We start from the raw sequence: 24,949 nt of genomic DNA, 5'->3' as shown, positions 1-24,949 counted from the left end.
ATTCGATTACAATTGAGGAAATTAATTGATTCAATATATTAAACAGGTACAATGGACTCATAAACGGATCAAGTGTGGCTAAATATCGCAAAAAAAGCTGCCAATATTATTGATGTTGAAATTGCGGCAAGGTGGTTGGGATCTTTTTGAAAAGTTTAGGGTCTACCAATAAAACGGTTCTTAGAAACAAGCTACAGTTAGTCAGACGAAATTGCGGAACGAGCTACAATCGTTCAAAAGTAAGTCACATATTAAGTTGTCATAGCTTGTCACATTATTTAGTATCCATCTCTGCCACTATCTCGGGCACGGACAGCTATTATATTGAAAGCAGCGCTAGTACCACCAGCAGCTGTTTTTACTTCCATATCTACTTCAAGAGTAAGTTTAGCTCAGACACGCAACACTGTTAAAAAAGTCTTTAGCTGACAAATATATTTAGCCAACACCCGTAAACGTGTGGTCTGTGGTTACGTTTACGATAAAATATTGTCATTTACCTCCAACTTCAAAGGCTAAACCACATTAGGAAAGCACCTTATGCCATTAATCGTATATATGTTTTCAAATTTTATTGTAGGGATAAAAATAATGCTGAATTTTGCCGGCCGACTTCAGACTCAGTCTGTTTAATATTATTATTTATTGCATAAAGCTATTCCTTTTAATTTAATATAAATGTGTGTTGACAGATATAACTAAACAAGAATGAATATCCAACGATTGCTTAAAATTATTGAGGATAGGAAATTATTTGTGAAAATGTAGTAATAGTCGTAAACTATTTACGCTTGTTGACTGTACGGGTCCGTGCGATAATAATCCCTGTCTCTCCCTTGTCGCGTGCTCTCTCTGCAGAAAACATACAAATCCGTAGATCGAAATTATTTAGAATATACACTTTTGCTAAAATTTGTGATTTTAAATAACGTAAGCGTGAGACTGAAAACTATTTTATAATAAAAATAATATCCATTATTCATGTGTGTCTTTGTCTGAATTGTGTTCGATTTTAATCCTCCGAGTTATATGAGCTTCAATAAATTAAAATGTGTAATTGTCTTACAATTGTGGCTGTTCGAAGGGGAAAAAAATTCGTAGAATTTTATTAGCAAATGTTGGGTGATATCTATGTTTCAAACTCTATCTAGGCACCTATTACCTTAAGAGGTGTCGAAACTAATAATTCCGATGTTTTCAACTTCCATAGGCCTGCCACGTTTAAAGACTTTAGATTTCTGTTTTGTTTGCCGCAATGGAAACTTCGAATAGAGATCGCAATTTCTAACTTTACAGTTGCGTTGCTGCGCGGTTGAGCACGGCAGGGGGAGGGGGGTTATGATAGGTCGCGACGCGCCCATGGGGGGGTAGACTACCCCTTCCCCGACGCCCCGAGGGCTAGGACGCCTGGCGCCTGCACCTGGCGCCGCGACCCCCGGGCCGGCGGATAATTACTGTCCGTGTACGGCGACCACCTCACCCCGCCTCCGCCCGCCTGGCTCGGTCAGGCGTCAACGCTCTGCAAACAGCTCTGGGTTATCAGCGTGCACCCTACTCGACCTGGCACCTGTTCGTGCGAGTTTCATTCCACAGAACCGCGTTTAGTTGAATAGGCAGTGGAAAAAGACTCAAAACTGATATTTTCATGAAGGTTTTGAGGTATTTTTTTTTTGTCATTAGGGTTGGCTTGTAAAGTTGTGATTTCGTGCATATGAAGCATTTCCTTACTATACAACCCTGCAACATTTTTCCTTGTAGTTACTATGGCACGCTTTAAAACTACTTATAGTTTCTCTTGTGGTCTCTGTTAATCTGTTTATTTTATTTTTTTTACAGAACTTCGGTGCGATAAATGTAAATTTGGTTTTTGTCTGCCTTTCAAAGCAATCAATCCGTTTATATTTTTTGTCATATACTTAACCTTACGGAAAATTTTAACTCACCTTTTTTATCAGTTTATTTTACTACATATCAACCTTTCGAATAAACCAAGTTATGTTTTTATATTATTTCAACCTGGTAATACTTCAGTGTTATTCTATTTCCAATTGAAAGGTACTCATAAAAGGGCATATTATTTTTAAGTTGTAAATACAAATAAACTTCAACCATGAGCGTTTGGCAAAAGGGAAATTTTTTTATGTCTCATGTAAGTCTCGTTTATCCGTTCCGGTGAGCGAGCGGAGATGGAAAATTTTCTGCAGCTTTGCGTCTCCGGAGAAAAAAAAAAACTTTTGATTACATCACTCACTTCAGCGATGGATCCAGGTAGTTATTCAGCGGTATTCTTTTCCTTGCATTTTTTTTCCCAGTTGCGAGCTGTTCTGGAAGAACAGTCGAATAATTTCCATCGAAAGTACGGCTCTCCGCTCGGAGACTCCTTGCGACGCGCATCGGAACAGATTCGCCTTTTTAAAACCCGTGAAAATCCCCACGAAATTGTGAAAGTTAAATTGAATGGCAGACGCAACTGTTCATCTGGAGAAAATTTCCCTTCATCATTTTGATAAGTCCTGGAATTTTACGTTCTTCAATTTATGTCATTTTTTCCATGGAACAAAGTAAAAAAAAAAGATTTATTTTTTAAACACGCGATTAAACTTGCATCCGCATTACACATAAAATAAGTTATAGGTTCGGGATCCTAATAGTTACTTGGAACAAGTGTTCAACATTTATTTTTTCGGACTTTCACAACATTCATAAATAATACAGCCAGTTTTCTTTTTTTAACTACTGAAAAGTTTTACGAACATTAAAATAATAAATAAAAATAATTTTACTACACATATTTTTCTGTATACAATTAATTTTTCGCTTTTTCGGTGATCCGTATTCTTTAATATATATTTATTTTAATATGTATATCTACATTTATACAAAATAAAATGATTTCTTCTTTTTTTCCTGGATTTTAAAACAAAAAAAAAATTCTCCTAGACCTTTTTATAACCGCAAAAGAACCACCGAAAACTTTTGGCAATCGATTCACCAACTCATAAATATGTCGTTATATCTCTTACTGTAAACTACCGGACAACGAATGTTATACCCATATATATCAGTATAACATTAGTTCAACCCCACGTGTGACTTACTGACTGACCCACGTATTTATGAAAATGTTAACCGAATTCCATATCACACAGAAAATTTAATTTCCCACAGTTATATCTCTCAGATTTTAAACATAACAAAAAATTGAAAAGTAAATTAAGTTTTTATTTGACAACATGAAAAAATTAGTAACTTTAAATTCATTGTAAACTTTATTCGTAGATCCATTTGGCAAAAAAAAAACTTAAGACCACCGTCTGAACATGGCAGGCCTATAGAAGTTTAAAAGATCTACATTATTGGTATTTATGCATTTGAGGTAGATTCGTATGTCAGCAATCTTTTTCCCGATTTCATCCTATGTACCGGTTTCTTACCTCGAATAGTTTTATTATTAGTAAAGATAAAAAAAACCAAGTAGGAGGTAGGAGGTGAAGCTCCTGACAGCGGTCGAAGCTTCGAATGGGATCCAAGGCACAAAATATTGTGCGAGGGGCTTAGCCACCATGAATGAAAATTTGGGGGATAAACCTTCAGAGGGGAAGTTTGTAGGTGAACCTCTCAATGGAATAAAGCACTAAAATTGGCGGAAATCTCCCAACTATCCAAGCGGATATATATGAAAAACTATTTGGAAATGGGGGGAAGGCTCATCCTTGAACGGCATAAGAAGCTCCCAACGAGTGGAAAGAGCGGAGAGTTAGGGGCGTAACCCCCAACGATCCAAATTTTTATCCATATGTACCTACGAGGGTTATTTTTTTTTTCAACCTCCGATCGGCTGTAATAAAAAAACGGGAATGAATTGGGAAATTATTTTAATGTCAAAAGAAACGTACATCTTTACTCTATTTTTCCACATAATCAACGTGCAGATTGAGACATTTGTCGTACGGATGCACCAGCTTTCCAATACCCTCTGCATAAAATGATGCCTCCTGCCTATTCAGCCACGTTTTAACAGTGCTCTGCAGTTCATCATTGGTGTTGAAGCGTCGTCCTCCAAGCCACTTTTTCAACGTGGGGAAAATGTGATAGTCACTCGGTGCCAGTTTATCGTTGCAGCCATGTTGATATGCCCATAACCAAGCTTCAACTGAGGTGTGAGTTGGCCGTTCCACATGGTTGGTGGAAGGGGGTAAACACTACGAGACGTGTCGATTCGTGTACGAGCAATTAGGGTATCGATTAATGGGCATGCCATGGAGAAATTAAACTGTAATCACACTGCAGGGCACTGTTAAAACGTGGCTAAATAGGCAGGAGGCATCATTTTATGCAGAGGGTATTGGAAAGCTGGTGCATCGGTACGACAAATGCCTCAATCTGCACGGTGATTATGTGGAAAAATAGAGTAAATATGTACGTTTCTTTTGACATTAAAATAATTTCCCAATTCATTCCCGTTTTTTTATTACAGCCGATCGGAGGTTGAAAAAAATAACCCTCGTAAATGAGCTGTATGTTTGTCATGTATATGCAGCATTCAAGGTTTGTAGAAACATTTGGACATGAAGTCTTCTGGGTATGGCTATTCATGAAACGAGGTTTCCAGATTTGTGCTCACAAAACCGATTAAATCGGTGATTGAATTAGGAACATATTTGGTTTTACTTTCCACACACAAAACTGAAGAAAAAAAAATCTCAAAGAATAAGTACGCCATATAAAAGCGTAAGAAATTAAAAATTAGTATGCATGTATTGTTAATCTATAATATTTTTTTTTTTAACAAAAAGAATAGAAAAACATGGCAATATCACAAATGCATTCTTCCGTTACGTTACATCAGAAATGATGACAACTAAAACTTTTTTAAAATCTTCTTGGACGCTTGAAAAAAAATATTTTTTTTCTATATTTTGAGTACATCTGTTATCCGTCTATTCATAGCCCCATTGGTAAATATCTGTAATGCAGACCGCAATTCGGGACTGAAAAGGCTTAACGCCGAGATGAAACAAGAGGCAGTGCTCCTGAGGCGAGATCTCCCGGACAGTCCGTAGCGACCGCGGACAGTGGACCTCCCCGGTTGTAATCCTCCTCGGGCACTCCGGGGAACAAGCACGCGGGCAGAGGCGCCGCGGAGTTCCCCGGCCGTGGGAAGGGTCGTCGCCGCGACGCGGTTGAAGCTCCCACTCGCGCGGCGCTGTCACTGGACGCCGGGGGTGTTTGGGGGCAGAGTGCTGCGTTGTGAGGCGGGGGATTAGCACCCATCGCCCTTCCCTCCTGAAGGGGTCCGCGCTGGCCGGCGGGGCTTACACGTCACAGTCCCCCCCCCCCCCCCCTAATTCCACATCGACGGCTTCCCGCAGTGCGACAACTCCCCCCGCGGACTTTCTTCGGCTCCCGCCCGCACGGCCGTCCAGTACTCTGGGATACCGACACCGGTCAGCTCGAACAACTTCGAGAAAAAAAAAACCTCGGTGATACCGCATCTAGACAATACGTGGCACGAAATAACGGGGCGAGTCCAAAATTTGTCAAGGTAGGATTGGAGAAAAGCTTCATTAATTTAAATAATTCATGCAATAGGAATTTTTTATTTAAAACAATTTCTTGGATACACGCCCTTTCAGTTTTTGCACTGTTTGTCACGGAAAAAAAATTCAAGAATGTTAATTAAAAACTTAAAAATTGAAAACATAAACCCACAGATAACAAGCCTAAATCAGCTTTTTTCAAACAGATAAACAAAAACGATGTATGTACCTAAACAGGTATTATGGGCAACACAACGACGAAAGCACAGACGAACACTTTCAAACTCTCATATCAGGCATCACAATAATTCCGTGGAAGAAATTTATTCATGGAATAAATTATAATAACAGCACAGACGAACATATTTTTTTTTCATGACAAACAGAGTAAAACTGTTATGGCGTATGTCCAAGAAATTGTATTACATCATCGACTTTCTTGTTTGAATGATAAACGTGTTCCCTATAATAATAATGTCATAATACTAAAAATAATTAAGATCAATTAAAATAATATTTTAGTAAATAGAGTAACCAATGATTTGAAATGCGACTTTCATTCAGCTTAACCATTTTGTTTATTTAAAAGTTTTAAGAAATAATTTTTAAGAATCATGTGCTAAGGAGGTTGTTGGAAAATGTCTCCCTCAGTGGGTCCACCTCAAGATAGCAAATGTCCAACCAGGTAAATAAATGTGTCCGTTAATTATTTATGATACAAAATTTTGGTTTTAAAAATTCTTAAATTTTGTTTCTCAGAAATACTTTTATTAGTTACAACTAAACATAAAAAAACTTCGTGTACCTAAAACCGGAATTCTCGTTTAAACATGTGTACTTTCAATCATTAGCGAAATACTTTTTACGTTTTTATTTTAAATAGCTTAGTTGTGTCACCTCTTGCTTGTATGGTGAAACGTCACTCTCTTACTTGTGATGTTGATACAGAGCTGTCAAGAATTTGTATCAATAGTACTTCTACCCGGTATCGGTAAATGCGTCTTAATACCTAAAGGAGTAAGAGAAAGAACCATTTGTAATATATATATATATAAAAGCGGTGCGTCTCTCCTTGTCTTTCGAGTGTTAACCAAGTTCCAGAGCCCCGTCTGCATGCGATGGCGTAACTAGGGAGCCATTGTTCTCGGAGCTTCCAGTGTTAAGTCGGTGATTCTGATGACGCGACGCTTCGAAGGGCTAAGAGACCTTTCCAGGTAAAGACCTGAGGTGAGTAGTATAAGAAAGTGAAGTGAAGAGGGTGAGTGGCCTCTTGTTGAACGATAGTGGGCGCCGAGCGGCGGACTTCATGGATGGAGATTGTTGCATCGAGGACTGAAGCGACCGGGTATTGTATGTGCGGTGGACGAGTGAGTAGTGCGAATCAGTGTGTTCAGACAGAAGTGCAGACGAGCAGTGGAGAGAACCACTGTCGAGCAGAGCCCTAGTGGGGAGAGTTTATTGTGGACTTAATGAAAAAGTAATGAATTTGTAGAATATATGACTTAATGAATATGGTCATAATTAGTAAATAATAAAACATTATAATATTATTCAGACCATTCTTTCAGGACTTTTATTCCTACATGCAACAGTACCACAAACGTAGAGTATCAACGATAAAAAACAAAAAAAAATTATTATGTTTATTAAACACTGGCATTTTCGAGTTATATACAAAGACTGTCATATTATTTAAATCCTTATTATTTGTATTTTAAGTGTAATTTTCAATAGAAAACCAATTAGTTTTGAATGGCCTGGATGGTAATCTCTTGTTATTTTTTTGGTTAGGATTAGTTATGAAAGTTCCAAATCTCAGTGCTACAGTTAAATACGTCACAAAAACTAAACATCTAATTGTTTTTATTTTTTTTTTTTTTAATTGAATCCAGATGCCCTGGTGTTTTCAGAAGTTATTAGCGAGACCTGTGCGTGGCACTTGTGTTGTGATGCGCAGTCAGCGGGTCCTGGGACATCCGGTCGGTCGCTCGGGCCGGCCAGCCGCGCGATGGGCGTGTCACTGTCCGTCACGGAGTTGGCGTGAACTCGAAGCGTGACGGGCGGGATCCGCTGAAGGCACTGCCGCGGTCACAGCGGGTCGCCGCACGCGCGCACACACGCACGGAGCAGATCTGAGTAGTGAGAGACGGGTGTTCCGGGAGCAACACCCCCTACCCCTCCCCCCCCCCCAACACGAACTCGTAATTTCAGGGGAAATGCACATCAAAAGACTTTCCCCGTTCAAACACAGAAAGCGTTTTCCCATTGCGAACACTGCTTATCGGGTGACAGGCTTGCCAACTACAGACAGTAATCCGCTAATCATATACGTACTCACCAATCAAAAGATTGTGGAAGATTAAACAATTTATAGTTTACCAAGCCATTATTTACGTCATCTATATTTTTTCACCAGATTATTGGAGAAACTGGAAGAAAAGTAAAACTTTAATAAAAAAAAAAATTCAAGTTTGTAAAAATATGTTTGTCAGTGTGTGTTTTTGTCACGTAAATTATCACTTTATGTTTTATATACTTGTCAACATTGTATATCTTGTGTTATTATGTAATTATAAGTTATTGTAGAAGTTATGGATTTTATTCCTATGTTTTATTCTAACAATGTCCCTTAGAAGTTAATTACACCAACAAAAGAGGCGTGTAACACAGTTTATGTGATAGAAATGAAACATCTTTGGCAATTCAAACCTCGAGTCTTTATTATATCGTAAGGGGTAAAACGGCAGGTAGAGAGAAAGAGAAAGAAGACAATTTTATAAATATACATGAATTAAAAAAAATATTACTCACTTACAAAATACCTCCTCAGGATATCAATAAATATTGTTTAATGAGTAATGTTTCGTAAACAATAAAACCTAATCACTGTGGAAAATAGCCCCACGATAAAATGATATATTAAGATTTTCAGGATACCAAATATAACATGAAAACAATTATAGCTACAATATAAAGATGTGTTAAAATGTAAATCCACTGCGATAAAATTTATTCTGAACCACAGTTCTATTATTACTTTGTATTACTCATCAAAACTATTTATACAATTTAATAACAATTTAACTCATTGCGTGGTTTTTTGACTTTAATATCTTTATCAAGTATTTAAGAGTCCTACCTTTAGGTATTTAATAGAAAATTGAATAAAATATAGTTATATTAATAAACACGACAAAATCATTACTCTTTTTAAAATAACAATTCAGTTTATTAATAATTATTGATTAATCAAAACTGATTAGTTAACAGAAAGTATTACTCACTGTTGGAATACTCACGCTGTAAATAAAATTTCATTAGAAAAATCAAAGTAAGGATTGATTATAATAAGTTTTGTTTATATTATTTTAGGTTAGATTTCATAGAGAATTCTTTTAGACTGATTTTGTAATCAAGCAAATATCACTTATCATTGAGTTATAGTGCAACAGATTCTGACAATAGGCAACATAGTCATACTTCAATCAATTCAAGGATTTGATAATGTTCTGCCGTCGAATGAATGAACAATTACATGTCCACCGCTCCGCGACGTGAATACTAAATAGCACGGAACTACCTCACGGTAATTATTTGCATTATAACCATATTGCCACAAAGTGAAAATAGTCTGAATTCATTTTCTACGCCCGAGATTTGTATCATATATTTTTTTAAAAGTTAGCAAATTAATAGTTGGACTTAACATATTAACGCACTCCTCAACTCATAATTATAATATGTGTGATTTAGTTAATCAAATAATAATTCTCTGCAAAAAATTACCCTGCCAAACTTTAGCGTGAAAAGCATTTTACCAGCAAAAACATATTTAGTTACACAACTAAAATAACACTCAAATGACAATGCTTAACGATAATGATTTACACAAGTTTATAATGTGTACTTGAAAGAACACCACTTTATTTTTGAAAATATTAACTGTAACACGGTTTACAACAATAATCTCCAACCCCGTTGTGTTGCCCTCTGCCCAAATACTCCCTTACTAGATCCAGCAAGTCGGTGTGGCGTCAGGCGCAGGCGGGTCCCTACCGCCGCGACCCGCCTATCCCTGCAGCATGGTAGGGTCCAGCCTGTGTCGCACGCCGCCACGTGGAGCCCGCTCAAGGGAACGAGGCCCTACGAGTTATTTGCACCGTTCGCAACCTATTTGCGTCAGAAATCATTTCACAACATTGTTTCAGGAAAACTTTTCATTAAATTCGGCCTTGAAATTCGACTGCCATCACGCTTAAAGAAGTTTCTCTTCAATTATAAATGATACTTAGCTAAGATACCATTATTCTTAAACCAGAACATTGAAAAACTAAGCAATATATATGATTCTAATAGTATAATATTAAATTTATAAAAATATAAGTAAAACGAATCTTTTCAAAAAAAATTCGTGCTAGCTCACTATTCATTTTGCTGCCACGAAACTGTATGAAAGCAAAACTTAAGAAAAATAAACTGGGATAACATATTGGAAATGTTTTCATAACTTTAATATTTAATCTTTTAGAGGAAAATTGCACAATAAAGACAAAATTTTTCATTTGAAAATATTTACAAAAAAATATGTGTTGCATACCTTTAAATAATTTTTTTTCACCAACCAACTTTAATTAAACGAATAAGTAGCTTCTGTAAAAGTGTTAGGCAAGAGCGCAAGAGCTGCGTCATTTCTACCTTTCCCTGCCGTCTCCTTTTATCGGTTCCCCCGCACATAACTAACTATTCCCCTCCTCATCCAGTTCCCCCACAAAATACCCAGCTATTTTCCGTCATGCGATCGGCATTTTCGTAACGCTCGAAAATTTTTATCCCCTCAGAATAGAAGGTTCACATAAAAAAATTTATTTGGACTCATTCAAATAAAGTTTGTTGAAAAGTAGTTGCATGAGGAAAGGTTTTCCGATTACAAGTCGTATGTAAAAAAAAAAATCCCAGAAACTGATTTCCAAGAGCACTTTAGTCATTTCCACGTTCATAACTAGATAATCGTTTTATCCCAAAAATGAGTTACCCCTACTCATACTAAAATAGAGAAAAATATTTCTTGGTCAGATACTTTTAAAGTTTAATTTATTGCATGCATCACTAATTTGACTTGTACGTAGTAATATGACACAATAGTTATGAATTAATTTAAGATGGAAAATAAACTTAATTAAAATAAATTAATAGTGATTATTCGTATATAATATGCATTGCGTGTTGTGTGGTAAATTTTGTGACTCTGTTCTGTTCTTCCAAATATTTTCTTTATATGAATAATTGGAAACGAATTTTTTTTCCTTCAGTTTAATCAAGTGTAAATGATTTTCATTGTTTCTCTACTCTTTCTTCTGAGTTGTTTTCTCCTTTAGCTTGTCAACGCAATCATGACTGCTTTTATTTTTCAACAGCCACACCCCGCCACCACTTGCCATTCCACTTTCCCTACGTCCTTTAGCCGAAACAAATTACATGCATTCCACGACCGCTTTTATTTCTGGCATCCGTAGATGGAATTTTCAGAAGGGCACAGAGCATCATGGGAAAATTGAGGGCGATACACATCAAAGTATTTCCTCTATGGCCTTTTCGACAAATAACTTTCCGCCTAGGCGGTGGGCAGGAGGGTGAGGGAGCGATTTGAATCGATTCTTTGAGAATTGGTGGGATAAAAAATGCAAAGAAGGAAAAGTTTACCGATGAAAACTCATCCAAATTATTTATGTTTCCTTTTCTATAGTTGAGCTACAAAGCCACAAGCCCTGTGTAAACGTATTCCCTCACATGTCACTCATGTCTGTGGTGATAAATACACAAACACACAAATATTGTTTTACAATGACATGTGTCATTTAGATTTAAAACATAAAATAATGTGTCTGTGTATAGACAATCAATTATTTAATATTAAACCGCACAAGAGATTACAGAAAACGCGAGTATGCACTCATAAAGAACTTTTTTCGTTATTGCTCTATGATGTGATGACAGAAGGACCCAAAAACAATGTCGTAAGCTTGAAAAAAAAACTCGACTTTCCTGCATAATTAATGCATTTGTGTAGTCAATTAAAGTTGAGAAAATTACAAATTTCAAAATTATACAGTTTTAAATATAATTTTTACGTAGAAATTACATAAATGAAACATGTTCCAGTTTATTTTTTCACGCAAAAAATTATGAAAATTAAACATATCCATAATTTTCAAAACCATAAATGTATTCAAAACTTATCCCTTCGTTTAAAAATCAGTGGATTGAAGATAAATTCCTCGATTCGGGTAATAGAATGCGTGATGGAAAAAGTAATATTAATTTTTTATTTTTTATTTTAACCTAACCATGGGTTTTAAGCCAATGAATGTTACAAAATAAAGACAGTTGATAAAGAAAAAATAATTTATTAATCAGCGGAACTTCTTTCGACCTAGTACCAAAACAAATCTTAAAGTTTAAGAATATCTGTATGGTGCGTAGGGGTAGAGATAGTAACAACTTTTAAAAGATTTTACTATTACAATAAAAACGCTTCTCTTTTAGTACACATTCATCATTGCTCTGAATTAATCGGTAAGAATAACTTTAATTCTATTAATGACTATCATAACAAAGCTACATTTTTATCATAATTTGAACTATATGATATAAAACCTTACTTTCTGTGGATGCTAATTAACGCAATTTATATTGTGTAGGTTGATAATACGTGGAACTATAGTGAAACGGAAATTTTTTAATTATTATTTTTCTAGTTTCTAATTACCTATGTGTATTTAAAACAAATTTCTAACGAAATATGTGTTTATTTGTTTGTATTTTTTAAAAATGGTTCAATTAAGTATTATATAATATCAAGGTAAATTTTAAATTCCTATTTGAAAACAAAAAAAAATTGGTTGTCTGTAAAGTCGGTTTACGTACGATAGTTTAACGTAACGTCATAACAAAACATTGATGAAATGATTGCATACTTTTATGAATAAAATTGAATATTTGTTTATTTTAATAGTAAAAGAATAAATACTTAAAATTTTACTAGTAATCATATTTTTAAAATGCAAGAATAATTAACCTTTATTGCCGAAATTGTTGTTGTAATAAGCAATGAAAACAACATTAACTTTTCACTTCACTTTATAAACAGTCGACGAAACAGTTCACGTGTAGATGACTTGTAATTAATTTTAAAAACTGGCGTTTAGCTATAAAGTTTAAATATAATTATGAACAAGTTTTCATATAAATAAACTGTAATCAAATAGCTATCATCAATTATATGAATCACCATAATTTTTTAGTCAATTGCAACATAACCTATTATTACTTCACTCGCCGACAGCGTAACGGAACAATGAGCGTAACGGGACACAACGTAACGAAACAATGTGCGTAACGGGACACTTTTTCGTGCGTGCAGCTGGCGTTTATCGATTTATTAGACGTTGTCACGTCAAAAAAAATCCGGAAATAAGTTATAATGTTGTGTACTGTCGTATAACGTTTACCTCCTATCCCTGTGCTGTGTTGACCCCGAAACGTGAGATAGCTTGTGTTAAAAGTGCAAACTGCTCGGTTAGTGTAAGTGCCGCACAGAGACGAACAGCAAACAAACATCTGACGTCATCGCAGCTGAGTTAACAGTTGACAGCCTCAGGATTGTACTCGCTTCGGCGGTACATGTACTAAAATTGTGACGGTACAGAAAAAGTCACCATGGCCACAGCGCAAGGATGACACGCAAAATAGTGAAGCGTTCGACTTTTTGTTTTATTAATCAGACTTTCGTCTCTCTTCTGTATTTTCATACACTTAATGTAATCCATGAAAAATTTGCACCCGGCAAGACTGTGCCCAGGGTTTTCCCTGTGTCTACGGAGGTTTTACCTGGGATCTAACTATCTCTAGTTATAGACTAGAATTAAGAGTGAGGGTAGTTAGTTATGGCATCAGGCGCTGCCATGGCTGGCCAATCCCCTCCTAGCACACGATGCATGAGACCCTTCCCTGCATGGTTAATGCTAGTATGACTACGCATATAGCCTTCGGCCTGAGACGCACCTAGGTCCCTTTCTAACCCGGACCCCTTTCAAACACACTTAGATTAAGTCAGTGAACACGCAGAACATCGGGCGTTACTCTGGGAGCTCTTCAGCAGATGAGCGGCCAGAAGCTCTACGATGGAAACTACTAGCGACGAGGAACGAGCGGAGGGCAGCTCTGTCCGAGCGAGTGCAGGTTCGTCATGGTACTCGCTGGGCAAGAATTCCCTGAATGACTGAGAACTCGCTACAGCAGGAACGTCAGTCGCCGAGCTAGCGCTACTGAAACGTGGGTAGCTGAGCGAGTGGGAGACTCGCTGGCTTCGCTGCAGATGCTGGTCTCGAGTGTCGAGACTCGACGCGGCAGGAACGCCCGTTGCGGAGCGAGTACCGGAGAGACGTCCGTGACAGAGCGAGTTGGAGACTCGCACCATCACGACGGACTGAGAGCGAGTGACATACTTGCTGCTAACCACGAAGAAAAGAGGCGAGTAACAACAGTTGTGGAGACTGTTCAAAGCTAGATATTATAAATAGTAGTCTATCAGAATTTGACAAATTTGTCGCATTCCGAAGGACAGTGAAAATGTAAAGTAATAAGATTTTTATAATTCAGAGTTGAAAGTGCACAGCAGAATATTCTGCGCAATTGATGACTGTGACTTTAAGGACAGTTTGATTCTTGATCTGGACTGAAGTTGAGTGAGTTCAGTTCACTCACAGCTTAGTATTTGCGCCAAGGTTAATTCATGATAAGTTCATCATTTCGAGTGTAAGTTACGTGTTCTGTATGACTGCGGAGGAACGCCGCGGAAGGAGCAAGCAGTTTTCTTGAAATCGTAAACGACACAATAGTGATTGTGAGTTTGTAATCAATGGTTTGGTGTTAATAAACTAAGTTTAATTGTGAAGGTGCCTTAACGGTTTTCTACCTCTGTCTATTTCCCAAAAAAAGGTTTCAGTTCATTAAATGTAATAACACTTTTAAATGTTAATTTTAATGAAAATCTGAAGGAAACATTCGTCCTAAATCGGTGATGGTTAAGAAATAATGTCTCGCGCTACGTTTCCAGACCGCCTGCGCCATTTCATCGGGAGGTCAACTCAATTATAGCGCGAGGTTAATGTTGCAGCGGGCCGTCAGCACGACGCTTCGTAAAACTTGCAGTTGTGTGTCGAGCGCGGTCCGTGCTGGATTTATTCACACCTCCGCCTCTTGGACGTGTCAGCTGCGGCGCTCGCCACTGTCACTCGCCGCTGTCACTCGCCGCCTGTCACTCGCCGCTTGCAGCCGGCCGGGATGCCCGCAAATATCTCCACCGTGGCGGTGTGAAACTAGCGGCCGAGTGACGTCCCTAACAGGCCATTGCACGTGCCAAATTTACTGTCATAAAATATTAAAATCATTATTTTGGTCAAACTCCATTGCTAATTTGCACTGTATGTCATAAAGAATACCCAAAAAAGAGACAAAGAAAGACGAATACGTAAAAATACAGAAAACAAGCGGAAATCAGCTGAGGTCAAGGAAGGAATAAGTCAGTAAAATATCACGGCACATACTAACACAGCGGAGCTTCCAACAACCAGAAAGTTGGTACAAATAAAGTAAATACAGAAAAAAAAATAACTTTGGACAACACGTCGCAGGAAGAGGAACACAACTACGATACTAAACAATTAATATATGCAACACATTGACAAAACAACGACGCACATTCGAATCCAGCGATGATTAGATAGACATCAGACATCACCTGATTTTGACTTGGTGTATGTGTGTTTTCGTTTTCGTGTTTTCTTATCTGTTCTTTGAGTTTTCTTTCTTATATACAGTACCCAATATTAATGGCGTATGTCTAAAAATGATTTGGACTTATCTTTTTTTATTGCAAGAACATAAAAAACTTATTATTAAAGATATTTGCAAAACATCGTAATTTCATAAATAATGATCAATTGAACCAATAATATACTTACAAATACATTGAAAGAGAGAAGTTTTACATTAAGGAATAATACTGTAATAGTAAAAATTATTATAAAATATCATTATTATTGAAAATGAGTAAACTAATTTTATTCTTATTGAGTTTTAAGGCTTGTCATATCTATCGTCGCCGCTTCTACACATGATTTTGCATAACGCAGCCTCATATAGTATACCTGTTTAAAATAATACCATACTATAACAAACTTAAGGAAAATGTATCTGTATGTTGTGTACTTATTTGGTTGGAAGCGTTTTAATAGATATGCAAGCTGCTGACATACAATATTAATTGGATTTCTATAGTGTTTGTTATAAGATGTATTTAAACTGCTTTGGTTTACACATTTTGAAGTGCGACAAATCCGATAAATATGTTTCAGTAATTATTGTATTGATGTAAATTTATAAGTTGCAGTAAATCGACAAATATTAAATACGTATTTAAAAATCTTATCACACGACTCAGATTTTATTTTATGTTTAGTTTTAAAAAGATTTAGTCCGCTAACGTACTTGGATGCGACTACATTTTCAGTTGCCCTAACTTTATATGCTCCAAAATCGTAATAGAGTTTGGCCATAAAAGTATGTTCCAGTTAGAATTTAAATAGTAATAATAAACTGTAAGCATTTTAGGCTTTTTGTTTAAGATCATAATTAAAGAATAACTCAAAGAGTTTTAAATAAGTGCATGTGCGAGTACTGCTCTGTTGTTTTCTCACTTGCAGCACCATCTACGCAAAATGGCTACTCCTGAGCGTAAAGCATTTTGTGTTCTGCGATTTTCTAAGACTGAATCTGTAATTTCAGTTAAACGTGCGATTCGTTTCAAGTTTTGTTATGGAAGTCCTTAACTGTTGGATTAGTCGTAATGGTCGGGATAACAGAGCTCTTTTTCGCTGGCCTCCACGTTTTCTTAACATAACGGCATGCGATTTCTTTTTCCTTTAGTGGTTCATGAAAAATCGTGCCCAGTTTACACCGTTACCGAAAGATTTTCAATATCTGAGACAGGGAATTGAATAGGCTGTTGCTTTCATGACTATAGACGTGTTACTCAAAGTGTGGGAAGAATAGGACTTTAGGTTGAATGTATGCCGTGCATATATTTAATATTTGTAAGAAAAGCAACGTTACTTTATCTTCCATTTGATGTATGATTTTCTGTTAATTGTGTTAGTTAAATTTTTACAATGTACCATTGAAGCTGAGAAATCCATTAGGAGATCCTGTTGTTTAAGAATATAGATAGCATTAAAAATAATGATTTCATTTGAACTTCTCCAGTGACAAATGTTCGTGGAAGGATAAACCAATCTTCATTATTTATGAACGCTATGTAAAATGCACGTGAAATTAAAAATAAATCTAGCAATCTCGGCACTGTGGACGCTCTGCTGTTACCAGAGGGGGAGGGATAGTTAACGGAGGACCGTGATTGGCCGGTGACAGAGAGAGCGGGTGTTCCTCGGAGGACTGCGGGAAGACCCTACTTGTGTGTTCGTCGGTCAAGGAACCTCAAAGACATGTCCGGGGAGTGGCTTCGAGACGCTTTGATATTATCATTTCTCCATAAGACTGGTGTTATCGTGTGGAGGTGGCGGCGGGCCAGGAATCAGGCTGTCCTGCACCGGGCGCGACGTGAAACACGCAGCAGGGCCGCAGCAAGGCGTCGTGACGCTTGGCGTCGGGGTGCCTTCCATGCTTCACGTGTCAACATGCACTGGCTGCATTTTGACATTCATGCATCACGCTTGTATATTTGAAATCAACATGAACCTAGTAAGTATATTAGGCTGTAGATAGATCTCAGGCTGGTCACGTGAAGTTGCTTCCTCCCTCCCTTCCTTCGGTCGACGTAGTGGACTCGTTCTTAACTAATGTGCTGAATGTCTTGAAGTAGCTGTTATTCTTTTAAACCCCATTATTAATCCTAATGCTCTAGTTATATTTCATTTATTTCACTTATATGATAGTGGTTTATATAGTCCCTTGTCGTGAAGTACAATATCGAAGTAATATTTTGCTTATCTTACCAAATTCATGCGATTATTTAAATGTTCCATTATCTTATTACATTACAGGCCAATCCAAACTTGGACCCCTTCAGTCGAGTCACCAGCCGAACCCCAGGAAGAATAATAGGATCGCAGTTCGTGACGGGTGCTAATTGCCGCTGGAAGCTGTGCAATACATCGATTATTTAACCTAACGAGATCATCTTATCTTACATGTTGAATCATACGCCGTTTAATTTACTTGCTTACATATTTGAGTAATTTAGACTCAGAATTCCTGCTCCTCAAGCATTGAGCTAAGCCAGAGGATGCCATTATAATTATTTGAGAATTAAAATTTCAGAAAAGGTAAATATTTTGAGATAAACAATTCAAGAACTATCAATTTGCGATTGTATTTTTGGTACTGACAGAATCGTGCAATGCTTGGTATCATTTGTATTTCTGACATAAGCTGTAGGTATCTCTGTTGAAAATCCTTTTGTGAACCATTGGATAGAAAGTACGTTGTTCACGAAATAACAGTTACAACAAGTAGTTATTAATGTCGGATCTGAATTATTTGAGATATTTTTTCAAGTTTCTTTAATATATGCCGCCCATTCCGAATACATCGAAACTTAGTGTGATAGTCCTCAGAACTAATTTTCGAAATAGTTTTTATAATCTTCTTAGGACCACACACTTTAGTTTAATACATTATTATGTTAAAATACACATATCAAACATGAAAGTTAATAACAAGATTTATCGAACAACGTGTAGGCATATAGAGTTGTGTCACTCCAAGCATCAAAAGCACGCAAATTTGCTTCATCCCGACTTGAAAAATGACTTCATCGGGGTACGAAATCGTCACATGCGCATTTACCGCACGTATATAATTGGTTAATAATGATCGAATAAAAGAACTCTCAAAAAATTTCTGAAATATCACGAGCATTTAAATATTATGTACCTATACAAACAATCTAAATTATATTTATCTTCCCCTAGTGAATATATTTATTATGATATTGTTTCTAATATACACGATTATTTGAAGCCATTCTCGCACAACTACACAGCAACACACCCGCAAAACATGGCAGTTTCACGGAAACACTTTTCCAGGATCGCTGTCTCCAGTTCAACAGAAGTAAAACAGCATCTTAAATTTATTTTTTTATAAATCATAGTCATATCGGTACAGTTTAAAAATGTTTGTGTTAGTTAAAACAAATCGAAAAAAAAATATGTGATGTGTTGCAAATAGACACATATCACGAGTTTGGAGACAAGTTTTTTTAAACTGTTTTGTCAATTTTTATAAATAAACGAATTTAAATAGGAAATTGGTAATATTTTATACATTTTAAATTTTACTTAATATGTAACATGCTTAGTAATATATTAAGAGTTTTCACTTCTTATCGCGTGAATTAATTCGAAAGTTATGTGAAAATCTAATTAATCCGCATACGATAAACTTTAATCCAGACACTAGACCATCAAAAACGATTTTTCGATGAAACTTATTTCACCTTTGCAACAGCATACACAATGCAGGCTTATGCGCATGTTGTGATATATGTGTGTATATATATTACAAAAACACATATATATAACATAAAAGGTGAAAGAGCGAAGTTAGCCATGAAGGCAAAATCCCTTCAAGCATTTGGGTAATGTCCAAGATGAGTGCTGTCTGTTAAGGAAAAAGTAGGTCTTTGACGGGAGAAAACTTAAGTTCTTAATGTTCTCGAAACAAAAGAATGAACGCGTCTTGGAAAACTGGAAGCCTCCTTTTTCGGGAACTTTTTCCAGACAGAAATCTGCTTGTGAAGTTGTTTTAAAAGAGGATACTTTTCTGTGTTGTACTTTTGTTTCAGGTTGCAGTCATTTTTCCACCTTGGAAAAAAATGGGAAGTATAAAGAAAGAAACACTTTATTAATATTTTTATTTTTTCATTTTCTTGTCTTTATGTGATGCAAGAAAAACTTTTTTTTTTTTGCATTTTAGCTAGCTGTATACATTGGTGTATAAAGTTTTAACTATGGCTGATTGTTATTTACTTCTATAAATATCATATTTTTTGTGTAAGACTCTTTCTATATTTTACAGTAACTGACATATTTTTTACTTGATGTGTTTGAGGTCATTTTGCAATTGTTGCGTTATAAAGTTCTATATTTTTTTAAATTATTTATGACTGACAGTTTTCTAATAATATTTTTTCAAAATTATTTATTTTATAGTAAGTTTAAGGGTTTAAAAAAAGTTTAATTATGATATTACTTAATGGTAACTTGTTATGAATATTAATTAATAATCATTTAGTCTATACAAAAACTTAAATTGTTTTGTTATTAAAACCCAATTCAAGCTCCTGGTTGAATGACCAAATTACGTGACAATGCTTAACATATTAAGATATTACTTCATTAGAGGAAAACTTCTCAAATCCACTTTCATTCAATAGAAATATATACTACTTATATAATGAACATACATTTTTAATTCCATTAAAAATTTTACTGTACTATTTAAGTTAAGATATTATATTTGTACCCGATCGTTAGGGGAAACCATTTTTCGCGAAAAAAAAATTCTCATTTGGCTGCAAAATGGTGTAAATGCGCCAGTAGTTTGTGCCTTTTTATTGTGCATGAGAAGGCAATGCCTTATTTTACCGAGTCATTCAGGACGCGTTTGCTTCCACGTTGAGTTACGGTTATTGGTGTGCTGACTGTATGCATGCACCTGAAAGAAATTCGACCAATCACGGAACACAGACGAATGATGCAGTGTTTTAACTCTCAGCTAGTCTCGATATCTTTTCGCGAAAAATACTTGCCCTTTAAAATCGTTTATCTAAATGTGAAATTCAGAAAAAAATAATTTTGCCTAGCTTACAAATATCTCGTAATTGTACGGCGAAATTAGAATATTTTTTTATCGAATTTTATGTTAAAAAAAAGTTTTCACGAAAATTTAAAATAATCAATGAAATCTCTCACAGACTCGTCTGCTAGCGTTCCTTTGAGTCACGGAATTGATTTATGAAGGCGAAATCCGTTGAAATATATTGTTGTAGTATGCCATTTATATAACGCCTTCACGTATTGATGGCGTAAAAATATCATGTTTTCATAACTAAAAAATTGACGCTGATCATAATGAGAAGTTTGAAAATATGCACATAGATTTTACTGCAGTGCTTCCACGAACAAGTCTTATCGTCTATACCACGACAAATAAGTTGTGATCATGCGCTAGTAAAACAATCAATGAAAATGTGCTTTTCAAGCCACATGCGCACAGTGTTGGCTTCGCAGAGCTGATGAGCGGTCTCGTCAGCTCAAACGTGTTTAAGGGCGTCGGAGGCAGTGTCTCCCCTTTTTCTAAAGAAGAAAAATTTTAAAGCAAAGATTTGGGATGAATACAAAAATATTTTAATAGAATTTAAACAAGTATATTGGTCCTATCAAACAATTTTATTTAAACCTTTTACAAACTAGCGACGAAAAAGTTTGAATTACAAAAAAATCCCCCCCCTTATATTTTTTATGTTTGAGCTGGAGGATACGTCCTGAGTCCTGCCAAGTGAAGAACCAGCCTGGTGACTAGAGGCGAAGGTACAGGAAGAAAATCCTGGCAGGGAGAAGACTAAGATTCACTGAACCTCTATCAGTCCCCAAACATAACGGAAGTTCGCTGCTTGTTCATGCAATCCCACGGAAGGTTTTTAACAAATTCGTGAGAGTTTAAAATATAGTCTTTAAAATATGTAACCTACTTATTCCAAACAAACTTTAAATTTTGTTACGATAAACTAAACGCGCAAAATCTTACCTTCTGTAAATTAATAATTTTGCGAACATCTTTTATGTAGCAGATAAAACGTTTTCTTGCGTTTTAAAACCAAAAATATAAAAATTTAGTGCGTTTACTTATGTACGTACGTAAGAAGTTAAATTTACTTAGCGTAATTAATACTAACTTTAATTATGCATGGTGATAATTAATACCTATCAATAATATAACAAAAGGATTAGAATGATTTTATAAATGCGGTTGTTAAAGCATAAATTCAACCAAATTTTAAAATATGTAGATAAATATCGAATATGTTCAGACTTAATATAAATATGTTTATAAATTGTATTATTTCATTTAGTTAAATAACCGAGATAAATTTTAATGAATATTAACAATCAATATATGTTGAATATTTATTCAAAATTTATTAATTTTAGTATTTTGTTAAATATTAATAATTTATAATGTAAATAAATAATACTAAACTTATATAATTTTATTTGAAAATACACTCATAAAAGTTTATAAACTCAATTTATATCACTAATATTCACAATAAATAAATGTTTTTAATGATCTGGACAATTATCCAATATTAATCTGTAAGGTTTAAAAGCACATACATAATATATATATTTTTTTAATTTGTAGCCATTTTTTCGAGCTATTTCAGTAGCCACCCGCTAGATATCTCGCTTTGCAACCTGTGAAAATTTCGTTGCACACTGCACGCGCATCCGCATCGTAAAAAAAAAAAAGTCCCTCCCACTAAAGAGTTATGGATTTCAGCAAAAATCGAAGACGCGCTGAAGAGGGTATTTTCGGGCGGCCGAACGCACTTCTGCGAATATCAGTGGCCCTTTCCGGCCAGGACGTGGCGTCCGGCCATCAGGGACGTCGCGCGGCGGACCACGACTGCGGACTGCTACAGTGATGACGACGACGATGATGATGATGATGATGATGATGACGACGACGGCGGCGGTCTAATGCGGTGTGAAACGAGGCCGCGGGCATTACCGCTGGACCGTAAAACAGAGAGCCGGAGTGGCGGCTGGATCCTGAGAGGGGTGTGCTAACCCTGCCCCCCCCCCCCTTTTTCCCCCTCTTCGTGCTCGTCAAGCTCCGTCCTCCCGAGGTTTGTCGCCGACGGGAATCATTTACCATTTAGATGGACTGCTGGCGGCGCGCGGCGGCACAGCCGAGGGAGGGAAGATTTCTTTCGGGACGCCCATCGCTTCTCGTTCCACCGCGTGGTGAAGGGAAAAAAAGAAGTCAGTTCGTGGTTTAAAAAAAAAAAAGTTCTCCAAATCTACTAGTTATTATAACACACGATTATCCTAAGAAAGAAAAAAAAAAGTTTTACGTGTCTTCTTTATCTTCAATGCTTTATCATTTAAATAAACCGTAGTGTATTTTTGTCAAAAAAATTCGACGTCAAGCCAAAAACGGTTTATTGCCCAGTTATAAACTTTTTTTTAAAAATCTTTTAATTTCCCTTCCTGCATAAAATTATTATAATTTTGTGACTAAATAATTTTGCGACGCAATCATAAATAACATTATCTTTTATAACAGTTCAAAATTAAATAAAAAATGCTCTTCTTTTCGGGGAAAATTTTATGTTTGCAAGACTTATGCGGCATCGATTTTAAATCGGTAACTAAAGTTAAAAGGGTACAAGCAAAAAAAAATGTTGAATCGTCCATTGTATTATTGCAGAGAAATAATATTTAAAAAAAAAGTTTTCAGAAGTACGATATGAAAAAGTATGAAGAAATTATTCTCCGGTTTATATATTTGATGCAAAAATATTATAAAATTATTTTTCATAAAGTTTATCAAAATAACATTTTTTAGATAAATAACTCTCTAAATAATTACTTAAGCAAAGAGGAGTGATCTATTTTCCTTTTGTTTTTCTAGTAAGTAGAACACAGATTCGTTTCTTTGCGTATAGGAATATTTCACTTCCAATTCTGACAGCCCTCTTAAGGACAATTTCGGTGGCAAATACAAGTATTTATTTCTTCAGGTGAATTGTTACACGGTCTATGCACATTTATTGAAAAATCTAGCTAATTCCCGGCATGCATTGCAATGCCTCATTCAAATTTTTTGTAGTTTGAAAGAGGTACACATAAACAAAACATCTCTCTATCCCTCTTTATATTTAAATACATATATATTTATGTCTCTCGCAATATCCTTATATATATCTTTAACTCTCTCTACATCTCTATATCTACCTATAAATCTATATCTCTCTACCTATGTCTACCTCGTTTTATCTCTTTCTGTATGTATATATCTTCAGCTATCTCTATAAACGTGTATATATATATATAGACATTTATTTTTCTCTCGATCACTCGTCATCTAGCTATCTCTCTCTATCACTCTATCACTTTATATCCCTCTTTATTTCCCTATCTCTCGTTAATATTAAATTCAATTCTGTCATGCGTGCGAACTCATACATGAGGACGCACGAACTGCTACTAAACTACGAAATACACACATTTGTTTAAATAGTTGTACTAATTTAGAATCCTTCGCGGGTATGAGCGTAACAACTGACCAAATTTTCATGGCAATCGGGTGAATATTATAGGAACGCATACGGGACAAACAAACACTAACTTTTATATATAGGAGGGTGGTCCAAATAAAATTTTTTGGAAATGGTATCCCCCAAAAGCATGCGCTTATTCCATTTGTTATTACACAATTGATGGAAATAATCAGTTTCATTGTTAAATTTTTAGGAGTCCCTAATTGAACACTTCAAAGGTCAAAATTGAGTGTTTATAGAAACAACGATATTTAGGTAAAAAAACTATAGCCTACTAATGATATAAATAAATACATAAATATTGTTGAAAAGTTATTTTTCATTATTTACAGAGGTCATAAATAATGTTTCTGAAATGTCAATATTGCATAATATAACATTTTCTTCTTGTTTACTAAACATTACTTACATCACCGGCCATCAACTTCATCTTCTTGGGTGTTGAAAACTGTTTTCTGTGCAGTTTAACTAACCGGGGAAGATAATAAAAATGTTCCTTTCTTGTGATACTAGTATTAAATGTATGAATCAGAGCGATACCTATTTTGGCACAGTCATTTACTACTTTAATTTGGCATACTTTCTCTTTGAAATCAATTAAGTTGGGGTCAGAAGGCCACAACTTATGGTTCTTGCAAAGGAAAGAAGCAACTTTTTCTTTTCCGTTTGTTAGGAGGATGTCAAAGAGTTTTGTTGTTCGTTGTGTGAAGTATGTCTCCAGAGGACTCTCGTGCTTGAACGATTTACTTTCTACTTTCCAAAGGGCCTTAGACTTTGGTGGGCGCTGTAGGTTTTTAACCATCTCAATTTTTGTGGTTTCATCGACTCGGGAATCAAAGAGAGCCAGCCCAACCAAATTTTCAGAAAATAACCACAAGAGTCGTTGAAATGCTACAAAAGCGGCATTTTTAACATTGGAATTGGGATGCGCTTAGATTTTCTTTAAAATAATGACAGTATTCATAACAAATATCACAGC

The 24,949-nt window shown here is 35.8% G+C and overlaps 1 protein-coding gene and 1 non-coding gene across 2 annotated transcripts in view; both read left to right on the top strand.

Annotated features, from left to right (window-relative positions):
• Positions 1-24,949, top strand: part of LOC134536927 (limbic system-associated membrane protein-like) — a 1,114,650-nt gene that overhangs the window by 560,899 nt on the left and 528,802 nt on the right. The window lies entirely within an intron of this gene.
• On the top strand, positions 13,202-13,308 carry LOC134528660 (U6 spliceosomal RNA). Its single transcript, XR_010074414.1, has one exon. It is a non-coding gene; the product is annotated as a U6 spliceosomal RNA (small nuclear RNA).

This window comes from Bacillus rossius, chromosome 1 (genome assembly GCF_032445375.1).
Source record: "Bacillus rossius redtenbacheri isolate Brsri chromosome 1, Brsri_v3, whole genome shotgun sequence".
In the NCBI taxonomy this organism is placed as follows: domain Eukaryota; kingdom Metazoa; phylum Arthropoda; class Insecta; order Phasmatodea; family Bacillidae; genus Bacillus; species Bacillus rossius.
The sequence above is the reverse complement of the archived record's forward strand: the minus strand, read 5'-3'. Positions and strand labels throughout refer to the sequence as shown.